At 37.5% G+C, this 15086-nt stretch overlaps 1 protein-coding gene and 1 pseudogene across 6 annotated transcripts in view; both read left to right on the top strand.

Moving 5' to 3' along the window:
- The window catches only part of TIAM1 (TIAM Rac1 associated GEF 1), a 429921-nt gene that overhangs the window by 72185 nt on the left and 342650 nt on the right, over nt 1–15086 (top strand). The window lies entirely within an intron of this gene.
- Nucleotides 4024–5684, top strand: LOC143648061 (eukaryotic translation initiation factor 3 subunit H pseudogene; annotated as a pseudogene).

Below are 15086 nucleotides of genomic sequence, written 5' to 3'. Positions count from 1 at the left end.
ATCAGTATACAAGTGTCTTCCTCATTCTTGTAACGATTTGTTGTGACATAATTTCAAACTCACAGGGAAATTGCAAGAATAGTTTAAGAAACTTCCATATACCCTTTACCCAAATCCACCAATTATTTGCATTTTGTTCCATTTACTTTATCATTCTCTCACCATGTATAAAAATATATTGTCATAGACTTTTATACCCAAACATATTTATGCCCACACATATTTATATATTCACAATATTTATATGCACACACTGTGTTTTTCTAGACCACTTTGAGAATATGTTGGAGACAGTGTCTCTTAATTACTTTAGTGGGACGACAAGGATATCTCACTCACTCAGAGAACTTTTAATCACTTTTTTTTTGGGGGGGGGTGCATGGTCCAGGAATCAGGTTTCCCTCGTGGAAGGCAAGCATTCTACCACTGAACCACCACGTTGAACTTTAATTGCACTTTTTTTCCCTGTTCTTGGGTGAATATAGGTTGTTATTAATTTTCAGGTCCACTCAACAGTGATTTTTCCCTTACAGGAAGGTAGAGATGGGAAGCATGTTAGTTTTTCCCGTATCCAGCAGATAAAGTGCCCTTTCCCACTTTGACCTTTTCAGTAGTGTTTGTTGACTGACTATACTTGCCTTTGAGAGGAAGAATATTCTTCCCTGGGAATGGGAAGAAGGAGGGGTTTTTACTTGATCCTTGATGCCTCATCTGCCTGCTTTGTGGACTGGATCATTTAGGAGGCAGGAGGCATGTCCTGGGGACACTTTGCATTGTTAATTAGTGCCTAATGTATGTTTGGAACCTGTTGAGACTGCAGAAAGAAGTTGGACCCAACCTTTGCCCACAAGAAACCTAATCCCATTTAACAAATATTTGTGGAGCACCTACACTGTGCCAGCCACACTATCAGCCCTGGGTACATACTTCTAATCCAAATTAGTACAAAGGCTTCAGACTGGTCCCCCTTGTCCAGCTCCAGACCACATTGCCCCCTTGCTGAATTTGTTTATTCTAAAGTGCAGTTCTATGTGTCACTGCCAAGCCAGGCTCTTTACTGTACCTTCCATTGCTTATCAAACCACAGCAGGCACCTCTGACTGGCATTGGGCCTCTTCATGGCTTATCAACTCCTTTTTTAACCCAAGACTCACTCATACATATGCTGCCTTCCAGTCCACCTCACTGCTGTCCCCAGAATTCTTGAAGTTTTCTATTTCTTTGCCTTGGCCTAAGCTATTCCTACTCTCTAAAAGTGCCAACCCCTGATGATGGTTTGCAGCTCTGTACTCCAGAAAAACACGTTCGTAAGTTTAACCCATTTGTGTGGATGTGAACCTGTTGTTCACATAAGACCTTTTGATGAGGTTACTTCAGTTAAGGTGTGTCCCTTCTTACTGGAGTCCTTTATAAGCAGAATGAAATTCAGACAGATGTAGGCAGAAAGCCATGGGAAACCAGAAGCTGAAGGTCAGTGGAACCTGGATGAGAAGGGAGAGGCCAGGAGAGCCTGCCATTTGCATGTGACAGAGGAGCTCAGGACCAAGGATCCCTGGCAGCCAACCCCACGATGCCAGTCTTTGGGAAGAAAGCATCACGTTGATGATGCCTTGATTTGGACTTCTCCTAGCCTCAAAACCATGAGCCAGTAAATACTCTTTGTTGAAGCCAACCCATTGCATAGTTGCATGGGGCACCCAACCTAACCCCAAGACCAAAGAGTACACCTGGCACGGAGTACCAGGTTAATTAGGGACATAGGAACAGGAGAAGATTCTTATTGATGGTGGCTGGTCGGGAAATGGAAGTCAGAGCTCCACACAAAAGAGAGAGAGAGAGAGGCGTGCCATGGTAGCAGCTTATAAAAGTTTAGGTCCACACGGTGTGACAATGGAGTTTCAGCAAGGTCCCATGAAATTTGATTAGGGGAGGGGAGTTTAATGACACTCTTTCTCTCCTGACGGGGTCTGTTGACCTTGAATGTTTGTCCTGGTCAGATTGGTGGCTGTGTGCAGTGAGCTGTTCTCATAATAGAGGAGGGGGCGGGGCCTGAGCCCTGGCCCTGGGTCCTCACGCATGGTATTTGCTCCAGCAGTCAGAAAAATAAAACACCCATAAATCTGTTTCTCGTATTCCTCCCACCCATCCTCAAGGATCCATTTCCAATGCCAACCCTCTCATCAAGCTTTTCTTGAAATTCTCAACTTAAAAACATTTTGTCCTATTTTAAAGCCCTCTATCACCTCATCACTTTCTCTATCTTTTTGAATTTATTGTAGTAACATATATATGTAACATATTTTCCCTTTAATCCTTTTTATTTCTTGTAGTAACATTTAAAAGAGAAAATTACCTATTTTTAAAAAAATTACCTATTCTTTAAAAACTTTTATTATGGTAATATATTCACAACTTAATGTTTCCCTTTTTTTTTGTATGCTATATGATGGGGTCACATTTCATTATTTTTCCATGTGAGTATCCTGTTATTGCAGCATCATTTGTTGAGTTCTTTGTTTTGTTTGTGTGTTGTTGGGAAGTGCACGGACCAGAAATCAAACCCAGGTCTCCTGCATAGCAGGCAGGAATTCTACCATTAAACTACCTTGCACCCCATGTTTCCCATTTTATTTTTAAGTGTACAATTCAGTGGTATTAATTATATTCACAGTGTTATGCTACCATCACTACCATCTATTACCAAAATAGATATATCACCTCAAATAAAGACTTTTATACCCATTAAACAATAATTATTCTCCCCTCCTTCTGGCCCCTGTTAATCTCCAATCTACTTTCTACCTCTATAAATTTGCTTATTCTAGATATTTCTGTAAGAGGTATTGTACGTATTGGTCCTTTCGCATCTGGCTTATTTCACTCAAAATAATGATTTTAGGGTTCATCCATGTTGTAGCATGTATTAGAACGTCATTCTTTTCAATGGCTGAATAATACTTCACTGTACATTTATAGTATATTTTATCTGCTCATCTGTTGATGGACACTAGGGTTGTTTCCAACCCTTCGCTATTATTGTGAATAATGTTGTTATGAACATTGGTGTGCAAATATCTGTCCATATTCTTGCTTCCCATTTTTCGGGTATATACCAAGAAGTGGGATTGAGAGGCCATATGGTAATTCTGTGTTTAACTTTCTGAGGAACTGTCGACTGTTTTCCATAGCAGCTTTACCATTTTACATTCCCACTAACAATATATGATGCTTCCAATTTTTCCACATTCTCACCAACACTCACTGTTCTAGCTTGCTAGCTGCCAGAATGTGATATACCAGAAACAGAATGGCTTTTAAAAGGGGAATTTATTAAGTTGCAAGTTTATAGTCCTAAACCATGAAAATGTCCCAATTAAAACAAGTCTATAGAAATGTCCAATATAAGACATCCAGGGAAAGGTACCTTAGTTCAAGAAGGCCGATGACATTCAGGGTTTCTCTCTCAACTGAATAGGCAAATGGTGAACATGGTGGCCTCCTGGCTTCTTGTTTCATGAAGTTCCTCCAGAAGCATTTTCCTTCTTCGTCTCCAAAGAGCTCTGGCTGCATGGGCTCTCATGGTTCTCTTGGCTCTGAAGCTTCTTCTAAAATGTTTTCTCTTTTAAAGGATTCCAGTAAACTAAACAAGACCCATGTGGAATGGGTGGAGTCACATCTCACTCTAATCAAAGGTTAATACCCACAATTGAATGTGTCATATCTCCATGGAGATAATCTAATCAACCTTACAACCTATAGTGTGGAATAGGGATTAAAAGAAAGGCTGCCTCCACAAGATGGATCATGATTAAAACATGGCTTTTTTAGGGCACATTATCCTTTCAAACTGCACACTTTCTTTCTCTTTAAATTGTACTCATCCTTGTGGGTGTGAAGTGATATCTTGTGATTTTTTTTTTTTTTTACAGTCACCATGAAGTTGTTTTCTTTTTAATTTAGGAAGGCATAGTGCTACAATATATTTTGAGTTATTATCAAAGAATATTTCTGTGACTTATTCTTCATTTTTTTCAAGTCCTTATCTGATTTCTGATCATTAGACCTTTGTAGAATCATAGCAACTAGAACAAAAATTGATTTTCTATTTTGTCAGTGGGAAAAGGCACAGCAATAATTAGTTCAAAAATCTAAAAAATGGAGGTAGCAATGCTTTCACCAAGGCTAAACACTTTATATTTGGCATCTAATTAATGAAGTGCACATGTCAACACTAGACTTGATATGATATCTTCACAAACTATTCAAAATTTGAACTGTACAAAAATGGCAAAATGACATCCCTATTTCCTACTGTGAAAAGGAAACAAAATTGACAGACAATGTCATTTATAGAATAGGGGCTTTTGATTTCAGTAAAATGATACTTGCACTGTCCGGCTGGGAACATGGCATCCCGCAAGGAAGGTACCAGCTCCGCTGCCGCTTCTTCCACCACCAACACTGGCGCAGCTGGGAAAGGAAAAGGCAAAGGCGGCTCCAGAGACTGGGCTGTGAAGCAAGTACAGATCGATGGCCTGGTGATATTAAAAATAATCAAACATTACCAAGAAGAAGGACAAGGAATTGAAGTTGTCCAAGGAGTGCTTTTGGGCCTGGTTGTAGAAGATCGACTTGAAATTACCAACTGCTTTCCATTCCCTCAGCATACAGAAGATGATGCTGACTTTGACGAAGTTCAGTATCAGATGGAAATGATGCGGAGCCTTCGCCATGTTAACATTGATCATCTCCACGTGGGCTGGTACCAGTCCACATACTATGGCTCCTTTGTCACCCGTGCGCTCCTGGATTCTCAGTTCAGTTACCAGCATGCCATTGAAGAATCTGTTGTTCTCATTTATGATCCCATAAAGACTGCCCAAGGGTCTCTCTCACTGAATACATACAGATTGACTCCTAAATTTATGGAAGTTTGTAAAGAGAAGGATTTCTCTCCTGAAGCATTGAAAAAGGCAAGTATCACTTTTGAACACATGTTTGAAGAAGTGCCGATTGTAATAAAAAATTCACATCTGATCAACGTCTTAATGTGGGAGCTTGAGAAGAAGTCAGCTGTAGCACATAAACACAAATTGCTCAGTCTCGCTAGCAGTAATCACTTGGGGAAGAATCTGCAGTTGCTCATGGACAGAGTGGATGAAATGAGCCAGGATATAATTAAATATAACACATACATGAGGAACACTGGTAAACAGCAGCAGCAGAAACATCAGTATCAGCAGCGTTGTCAGCGGGAGAACATGCAGTGCCAGAGTCGAGGAGAGCCCTCGCTTCCTGAGGAGGATCTGTCCAAACTCTTCAAGCCACATCGGCTCCTGCCAGGATGGATTCATTGCTCATTGCAGGCCAGATTAACACTTACTGCCAGAACATTAAGGAGTTTACTGCCCAAAACCTAGACAAACTCTTCATGGCCCAGGCTCTTCAAGAATATAACAACTTGGTTCAAGAAGTCCAATGAAGTTCAGGGTTTCTTTCTCAAGTGGAAGGGCCCATGGCAAACACTGTTAGGGTTTCTCTCCCATCTGGAAGTGTGCATGGTGAACATGGCATCATCTGCTAACTTCTTCTCCTGGCTTCCTGTTTCATGAAGCTCCCCAGGAGGCATTTTCCTTCTTCATCTCCAATGCTCATTCTGCACTGCTGTCTCTGAATCTCATATCTTGTGATTTTGGTTTCCCTAATGACTATTGATGTTGAGCATCTTTTCATGTGTTTATTGACTGGTTATCTGTGGAGAAATGTCTGTTCAAGTCCTTTTTCCCATTTTAAATTGGGTTGTCTGTCTTTTTATTGTTGAGTTAGAGAAGTTTATTCCAATATTCTGTTGATTAGGCCCTGTGTAGTTTGAAGCTGATGTGTACTGCAGAAAAGCCATGTTCTTTAATCCTGATTCAATATTGTTGGGTGCAATCTTTTTGATTAAGTTGTTTCCATAGAAATATGACCCACCCAATTGTGGGTGAGACCTTTTGATTAGGAGGTTTCCATAGAGATGTGTCTATACCCATATAGATGTGCTATATAAGGTGGGTTGCCTGCTGGAGTCCTTTAAGAGGGAATCATTTTGGAAGAAGCTTCAGATTCCACAGAGACAGAGACCTTTGGAGATGCAGAAAGAAAATGCCCCAGGGAAGCTGTTGAAAGCAGAAGTCAAAGGACCAGCAAATGTCAGCACATGCCTTTCTAGCTGATAGAGGTATTTTAGACCCATTGGTCTTTCAGGAGTCAAGATAACTTTCCCTGGACGCATTAGTTGGACATTTTTATGGCCTTAGAACTGTAAACTTGTAACTTAATGAATTCTCTTTATAAAAACCAAGCAATTTCTGGTATATTGCATTTTCAGCAGCATTAGTAAACCAAAACAGGCCCATATCAGAGATATGATAGGCAGCTGTTTTCTCTTATTTTGTAGTGTCTTTTTACTTTCTTGGTAATATGTTGATGCACAAAAGTTATTTTTTATTTTAGTTTTTTATTTTAATTCAAGGTCTTGAATATTTTTTCCTGTTTTCTTCTGTGTTTTATTTAGGTGGTTAATCTATGTTAACTTTTGTAAATGACGTGAGCTGAGGGTCCGTTGCAAATATTTTTTTCCTATCTCTTTTTAATAGTTGATTATTTTTATGCTTCGTATTATATTAGTATGTGTACTTATCCTTCTCCTATCCTTCTGTCCTCCTAGTTAGATTACACATTCTTGGAAGGTTAAATTCATTCTTTTCCCCCACTCCCTCATTTCCCATGTTCCAGAAAGAATTTGAGGCCACTACGGCACTGTGTGAAACATAGTTGAATTCTTTAGAACTTGCACCATACATGGTTGGCCCTCAGATGTTTGGAGGATTGAGCTCACTAAAGTAAGAAGGCCATTGAGTGGCTTTGGTGAATTTACGGTATCAAGTACTGGAGATGGCTGAATTTATTAATTATCAAGTTAAAGAATTTCATGAAAAAAAATAGGCTGAACCTTAGGGATATTTATTAGTTTAAATCCACATTTCCTTTTCACTGAACACATACACTTTTATTTGGAGTCACTATATATGTAATGTAATAGATGGATTTTTTTCATGTAACATTTTCATCGAAACATATTAATTGTTTTTAATGCTTGTACAGCCTCAGGAATCTAGTTCTCAAAGAGTAAACTTGCAGGCATAGGATAGATTGCTATCCACTCAGATGGTGTCATCATTTTATAATATGTCTGTTTCCTGAGGATGGAGAGGAAAACGTTTACATGGAAATTCATGTCTTTAACAGGGTGATTTAGGTACTGACTTTTACTTCCACTTGTGTCCCTTGCTAATCTCAATTCTTTGTAAAAAATTGCTTTGAAAGTGTTTCTTCTTTCAAGTCATATAGATTCATCAACTAGCTTATTTAATGCCTGAATTTGGTGGTGACTTTTAGCTGTTGGTAGTCTATGAATTGCTAACTCCGAGAGATAAATGTTAGATCTTTGGAATCATAGTTTTGATTGCTCCTCTGGGTGGCCATAAAGTATCTATTTTCTCCCTCTTGTGTATTTCTTTTTTTTTTTTTTTTTTTTTTAAGTTTTCAAAGCACTCTTCAACAGTAGTTATAGGACAGACCCCAGAGTTTGTCATGGACTACCATACCATCATCTTAGATTTTTCCTTCTAGCTGCTCCAGAATATAGGAGGCTAGAAGGAGTAAATATTTTTTTATCACCACAATTGATTGTTTTCTTTCTTTTTTTGTGAAAAATAGCATATATACAAAAAAGCAATACATTTCAAAGCACAGCACAACAATTAGTTGTAGAACAGATTCCAGAGTTTGTTATGGGTTACAATTCTGCAATTTTAGGTTTTTACTTCTAGCTGCTCTAAGATACTGGAGACTAAAAGAAGTATCAGTATAATGATTTAGCAGCCATATTCATTTGTTAAACCCTACCTTGTCTGTATAACTCCATATCACCTTGATTTCTCCCACTCTTGAGTATTTCTTAATAGTCAAGAAATACCTGCTGTTAGACTTAGTTGCTCTTTGGATGTGGAAGAGGGAGAAATTGGGAAACAGAATGGTAATTGACAGAAAGTCATCGTGAAAGTTTTAGTCACCTTTTGATAGCCACCTTTCAGTGTCTTGTTGGGGATACAGTTGAGACAGTCTGATACATTCTTGTTCAGTTTCAAGGTCACTATAATCCCAAACTTTTAACATTAAGCTAAAAGCTGTTGGGTTCTATCATTTAGGGTGTTTTTGACTGCTAGAACCAGAAGACCCAACCTTAAACAATATGGGATATAGTATCTCACATCATGGCTCCAGGGTTAATTCAGTAGTTCAGTGATGCATGGCATCGAATCATGGGTTCCTTACATTTCTCTACTCCATCACATTCATTTTGAGGTAGGATATATACATTTGGCTCCTTGAACAAGTGACACTGCTGTGTACACTTCCTAAGAACAAGGATACTTACTTACCCATGTCACCATGTATCCAACTTATGTGCAGTTATCAAGTTCAAGAAATTTAACATTGATATAAAGGTTACAGTGTATATTCCAGTTTTTTCATATATACCAATAATGTCCTTTTAAGTCTTCTCTTTTCCCTTGTTAAAGCTAGCCCAGGATCATGAGTTGCCTTTAATTATCATTGTCTCTTTAGTTTTTTTTTTCAATTGTGGAAACCTATACCACAAAATTTACTCATCTGAACCACTCCCGAGAAAGCCATTCTGTGGGATGAGTCACACTCACTAAGTTGTGGTACCCTCACAACCTTCTGTTACCACAACTTGTCTCCTTTCTCCCCAAACACTACACCCATTTTACATTAACTTCCCATTCCTCCTACCCCCTGCCCCTGCAGCCTGTACTCTACTTTCTGTCATTATGAGTTTACATATTCTCTGATACTTTGTAGTTACCATGGGGCTTATTATATTTAATATCCTGAATCTGTAACAGTCTTTACCTGCTTCGATAATAACTTGACTTCAGTAGTATAATAAACTATATTCCTAAGCCCTCTGTCCCTCCACCTATATGTAGCTCTCATAGATTACATGCTTATACATTACGAGTCCAAAACCACTGATTTATCATTACATTTAATGCATTTGCCTTTTAGATCTTGTAGGAAGTAAAGAGTGGAATTAAATTAAAAAATACAATAGTACTGGTGTTTATATTTACCCACATCATTGTCTTTATTGGTGGTTTTTATTTCTTCATGTGACTTCAGTCAATTGTCTAGTGTCCTTTTTTTTTTCTACCTTTAGAACTCCCTTTAGCATCTCATGGAGGGCAGGTCTAGTGGTGATGAAGACCCTCAGTTTTTGTTTATGTGGGAATGTCTTAATCCCGCCCTCATTTTTGAAAGTCAGTTTTGCTGGATATAGAATTCTTGGTTGGTAGTTTCTTGCTTTCAGCACTTTAAATATGTCTTTCCACTGTCTTCTTGCCTCCATGGTTCTGATGAGAAATGGCATTTAATCTTATGGAGCCTCCCTTGTATGTGAGGTTGCATTTCTCTTGTGGTGAGTAGTAACCTCAGCAAAATAATCTACTTACAGTGGTTCACACCTGCAGGAATAGATTAAATTTAAGAACATGTTTTTCTGGGGTATATATAGCTTCAAACTGCACAGTATGCTTGATAGTGTGTCCCTCAGGTTCCTCAGCATTTGTTCACTTTTCTTTATTCCTCAGATTGGATGATTTGAATAGTCTTATCTTCAAGTTCAGTTTCTGTTCCTGTGGTCTTCATTTCTATTTGGTCCCTTTTCATAATTCCCATATGTGCTGGTTTGTAGCTGTTATGTACCCCAGAAAAGGCCATGTTCTTTTTTTTTTTTAATTAAAAAATTTTTTTTGAACATAGCATGTTAACATGAACATTCTTTTTTTCCTGCATTTTTTAATTCAATATAACAACATACAAACACAAACATTTTTACCATATGATTGTTCTATTCTTGATATATAATCAATAACTCACAATATCATCACATAGTTGCATATTCATCATCATGATCATTTCATTGAACATTTGTATCATTTCAGAAAAAGAAATAAAAAGAAAACAAAAAAATTCATACATACCATACCCCTTATCCCTCCCTTTCGTTGATCACTAGCATTGCAATCTACTAAATTTACTTTAACATTTGTTCCCCCTATTGTTTATTTATTTTTAATCCCTATGTTTTGCTCATCTGTCTATAAGGTAGTTAAAAGGAGCATCAGACACAAGGTTTTCACAATTACACAGTCACACTGCGAAAGCTATATCATTATACAATCATCTTCAAGAAACATGGCTACTGGAACACAGCTCTACATTTTCAGGCAGTTTCCTCCAGCCTCTCCATTATACCTTAACTAAAAAGATGATATCTATATAATGCATAAGAAAAACCTCCAGCATAACCTCTTGACTCTGTTTGAAATCTCTCAGCCATTGACACTTTATTTTGTCTCATTTCTGTCTTGCCCTTTTGGTTGAGAAGGTTTTCTCAATCCCTTGATGCTGAGTCTCAGCTCATTCTAGAATTTCTGTCCCACATTGCCAGGGAGGTTTGCACCCTGGGGAGTCATGGCCCACGTAGACAGGGGGAGGGTAGTGAGTTTGCTTGGTATGTTGGCTGAGAGAAAGAGGCCATATCTGAGCAACAAAAGAGTTTCTCTGGGGGTGACTCTTAGGCCTAATTAAAAAAAATTTGGGGGGGGGATTCATGGTGTGGGAATCGAATGCGGGTCTCCCACATGGAAGGTGGGCATTCTAACCAATGAACTAACTGTGCACCCTAGGCCTAATTTAAGTAGGCTTAGCCTCTCCTTTGTGGGGATAAGTTTCATATGAACAAACCCCGAGATTGAGGGCTCGGCCTATTGCTTTGATTGTCCCCACTGCTTGTGAGAATATCAGGAATTCTCCACATGGGGAAGTTGAATTTTCCTCTTTCTCACCATTCCCCCAAGGGGACTTTGCAAATACTTTTTAACTCACTGTTCAAATCACTCTAGGATTTATTGGGGCATCTGGGGCATCACTGTGGACAAACCTCCAAAATCTCATGTTCTACTCAAGGTTCCATGTACTTCTGGTGTTCATTTAATAACACCATATTATTATGGTGTCCACAGAAGTTAGTTAAGGAAATGTAACTAGTCAAAATATAAATTTTTGTTTTGTTTTGCATGGGCGGCACCGGAAATCGAACCCGGGTCTCTGGCATGGTAGGCAAGAAGTCTGCCTGCTGAACCAACGTGGCCCGCCCCAAAATATAAATTTTGTACCAAGTAAACATTTTTTGCTTTAGTCTCACACATAAGTTAAAGTTTTAAAATATGAATTACCATCTATTTTCGACACCCTGCAGTGTTAGCATTCCTTTGTTCTTCCTCATGCAAAAACAGTGAGTTTGCTTGTCATGTTCAAGGCCATGCTCTTTTCATCCCTTCTTATGAGTGTAGACCTGTTATGGGTGGGACCTTTTGATTAGGTTATTTCAACTGGGATGTGATCTGCCTCATTCAAAGTGGGTCTTCATCTTTGTACTGGAGTTCTTCATGAGAAGATAAAAGACAGAAGAAGTCCACGGAGCTCAGAGAGAAACACCCTGAAAAGTTTGGAAAGAGCTTAGAGAAAAAGACCCCAGAGAAGTAGAAAGAGAGGAGAGCCCTGGAAATGCTAAGAGAGGACCCAAAGAAGCTCAGAAAGGAGGTCACCTGGAACCAGGAGCTAAAAGCAATGAAACCTGGGAGCAAAGGACCGGCAGATGCTGGCCATGTGACTTCCTCTCTAATAGAGGAATCCCAGATGCCAGTGACCTTTTTACAAAGAAGGCATCATCCTGTTGATGCCTATATTGGGACATTTTCAAGCCCTCAGAATTATAAATTTGTAACGTAACAAATCCCTTTGTAAAAGTGAATCCATTTGTGGTATACTGCATTCTTCTGGCACCTTTAGGAAACTGAAATGCTGTTTCTCCATTGATACTTTCTTCATGTCAATACTTTTTTATTGTTTGCCTGAATTCCTTTAGTTCTCAGTTCATATATATACATTTTTAACTCTTTCATTTAAGTTTTTTTTAAATTATAGAAATTGTATAAATCATGAAAATTGTATAAATCAGAAAAGTCATGCATAAAATACAGAGTTCCTATATACCACCATTGTACCAACAAATAGTACATTACATTTGTTATAATTCATACAAAAACATTTTTGTGATTGTACAATTAACTATAGTCCATCATTTACATTAGAGTTTACTGTTTGTGTTGTATAGTCCTAAGTTTTTTTTTAATTTTTATTCTCATAATTTATATACAACCTATAATTTCCCCCCTTTAACCACATTCACATGTATAATTCAATGCTGTTAATTTGTACCACCATCACCACCACCCATTACTACATTTTTCCAGCAGCACAAATTGAGACCGTATAATTTAAGCATTACCTTCCTATTCTGTATCCCACACCCCTTTGGTGTCTGGCTTATTTTACTCAGTATGATATCTTCAGGGTTCATCCATGTTGTTGCATGTATCAGGTCTTTATTCCTTTTTGTGGCTGAATAATATTCATTTATCTGTATATCTGTATTTATCACCATTTGTATATCTTCTTTGAAGAAATGCCTATTGAAATTTTGGGCCCATTGTTAAAATTGGGCCATTTTTTTGTGGTTGGGTTGTAATATTTCTTTTTATCTTATGGATAGTATACCCTTTTGGATATGTAGTTTTCAAATACTTTCTCCCACTTTGTAAGCTGACATGGCAAGTGAACTCACTGTTCAACCCCTGACGTGGGACAAGAATCCCAGGGGTAAAAATCTCCCTGGCGATGTGGAACAGAAATCCTGGGATGAGCTGGATCTAGCATCAAAGGATTGAGAAAACCTTCTTGACCAAAAGGAGGAAGAGAGAAATGAGACAAAATAAAGTGTCAGTGACTGAGAGATTTCAAACAGAGTTGAGTTATCCTGATACATTATATAGATATCCCTTTTTAGTTTATAGTGTATTGGAGTGGCTAGAGGGAAATACCTGAAACTGTAGAGCTGTGCTCCAGTAGCCTTGATTCTTGAAGATAATTGTGTAATGATATAGCTTTTACAGTGTGACTGTGTGATTGTGCAAACCTTGTGTCTGATGCTTCTTTTATCATAAGGTATGGACAGATGAGTAAAAAATATGGACAAAAATTAACAAATAATAGGGGAACAAAGGTTAAAATAGATTGAGTAGATTGAAATACTAGTGGTGAATGAGAGGGAGGGGTAAGAGGTATGGTATGCATGAGTTTTTTCTTTTCTATTTCTTTTTCTGGAGAGATACAAATGTTAAAAATGATCACGGTATGAATATACAACTATATAATGATATTGTGAGCCATTGATTGTCTACCATGTATACCATGTATAGAATGTTTGTTTGTCATAAATGTTGGTATGTTTGTTTGTTAGGCTTTTACAATGAAAATATTAAAAAAAAAATTAGTTGGTTGGGTTCATGGGTAGTTCAGTAGTAGAATGTTGCTGGCCATGTGAGAGACCTGGGTTTGATTCCTGGACCATGCAGCCCCCTTCCCCCACCCTTGAAAAAAAAATCAGTTGGTCATAAATGTGAGGGTTGATTGAACTCTCAATTTGATTCCTTTGGTCATTATGTATGTCCTTGTGTCAGTACCATGCTGTTTTGATTATTCTGGCTTTGTAATAAGTTTTAAGATTGGAAAGTGTGAGTTCTCCAACTTCATTCTTCTTTTTCCAAATAGCTTTGCTTGCTATTTTGAAATATAAATAATATAAATAAGAGTCCTTACCCTTTCATATTAATTTGACAGTTGGTTTTCTGCAAAGAAGACTATTGGAATTTTGGTTGGGATTGTGTTGAGTATGTAAATTTCTTTGGCTAAAATTAATATTTTTACAATAGTTAGTCTTTCTGCTATGTGAATATGGAATGTCCTTCCATTTATTTAGGTCTTCTTTGGTTTCCTTTACAATGTTTTGTAATTTTCTGTGTGCAAGTCCTTAATTTGTCGATTAGTTTTTTCCTAGCTATTTTATTATTTTAGTTGTGATTGTAAATGCAATCTTTTTTTAAATTTCCTTTTCAGATTCTTCATTACTAGTGTATAGAAAAACTATTTTTCCATGTTTATCTTGTACCCCACAACTTTACTAAATTTATTAATTCCAGAAGCTTTCTTGAGTGTTTTAAGGACTTTCTGTATATAGGACAAATAGGGAAAGTTTCACTTCTTCCTTTCCAACTTGAATGCCTTTCTTTTCTTTGTCTTACATAACCTCCCTGGCAAGAACTTCCAGTACAATGTTGAATAACAGTGGTGACAGTGGGTGTCCTTGTTTTGTTCCAGATCTTTGAGGGAAAGCTTTTAGTCTCTCACCATTGAGTTGCATTGAGTTGATGTTAGCTATGGGTTTTTCTTATACACCCTTTATCTTTTCTTTTTTAAATTTTTATTTATTTATTTATATTTTAAAATTAATTTTTAATTAAAAAATAACAAACAAGCTCAAACATTCTTAACAAATGATCATTCCATTCTACATATATAATCAGTAATTCACAATATCATCACATAGTTGCATATTCATCATCATGATCGTTTCTTAGAACATTTGCATCAGTTCAGAAAAAGAAATAAAAAGACAACAGAAAAAAATTCATACATACCACACCCCTTACCCCTCCCTTTCATTGATCACTAGCATTTCAATCTACTAAATTTCTTTTAACATTTGTTCCCCCTATTATTTATTTTTATGCCATATGTTTTACTCATCTGTTCATAAGGTAGATAAAAGGAGCATCAGACACAAGGTTTTCACAGTCATACAGTCACACTGTGAAAGCTATATCATTATACAATCATCTTCAAGAAACATGGCTACTGGAACACAGCTCTACATTTTCAGGCAGTTCCTTCCAGCCTCTCCATTACATCTTGACTAACAAGGTAATGTCTATTTAATGCATAAGAATAACCTCCAGGATAACTTCTTGACTCTGTTTGGACTCTCTCAGCCA

The sequence above is a fragment of the Tamandua tetradactyla genome, chromosome 10 (genome assembly GCF_023851605.1).
Source record: "Tamandua tetradactyla isolate mTamTet1 chromosome 10, mTamTet1.pri, whole genome shotgun sequence".
NCBI lineage: Eukaryota > Metazoa > Chordata > Mammalia > Pilosa > Myrmecophagidae > Tamandua > Tamandua tetradactyla.
This window is presented reverse-complemented; position numbering and strand designations above follow the sequence as displayed.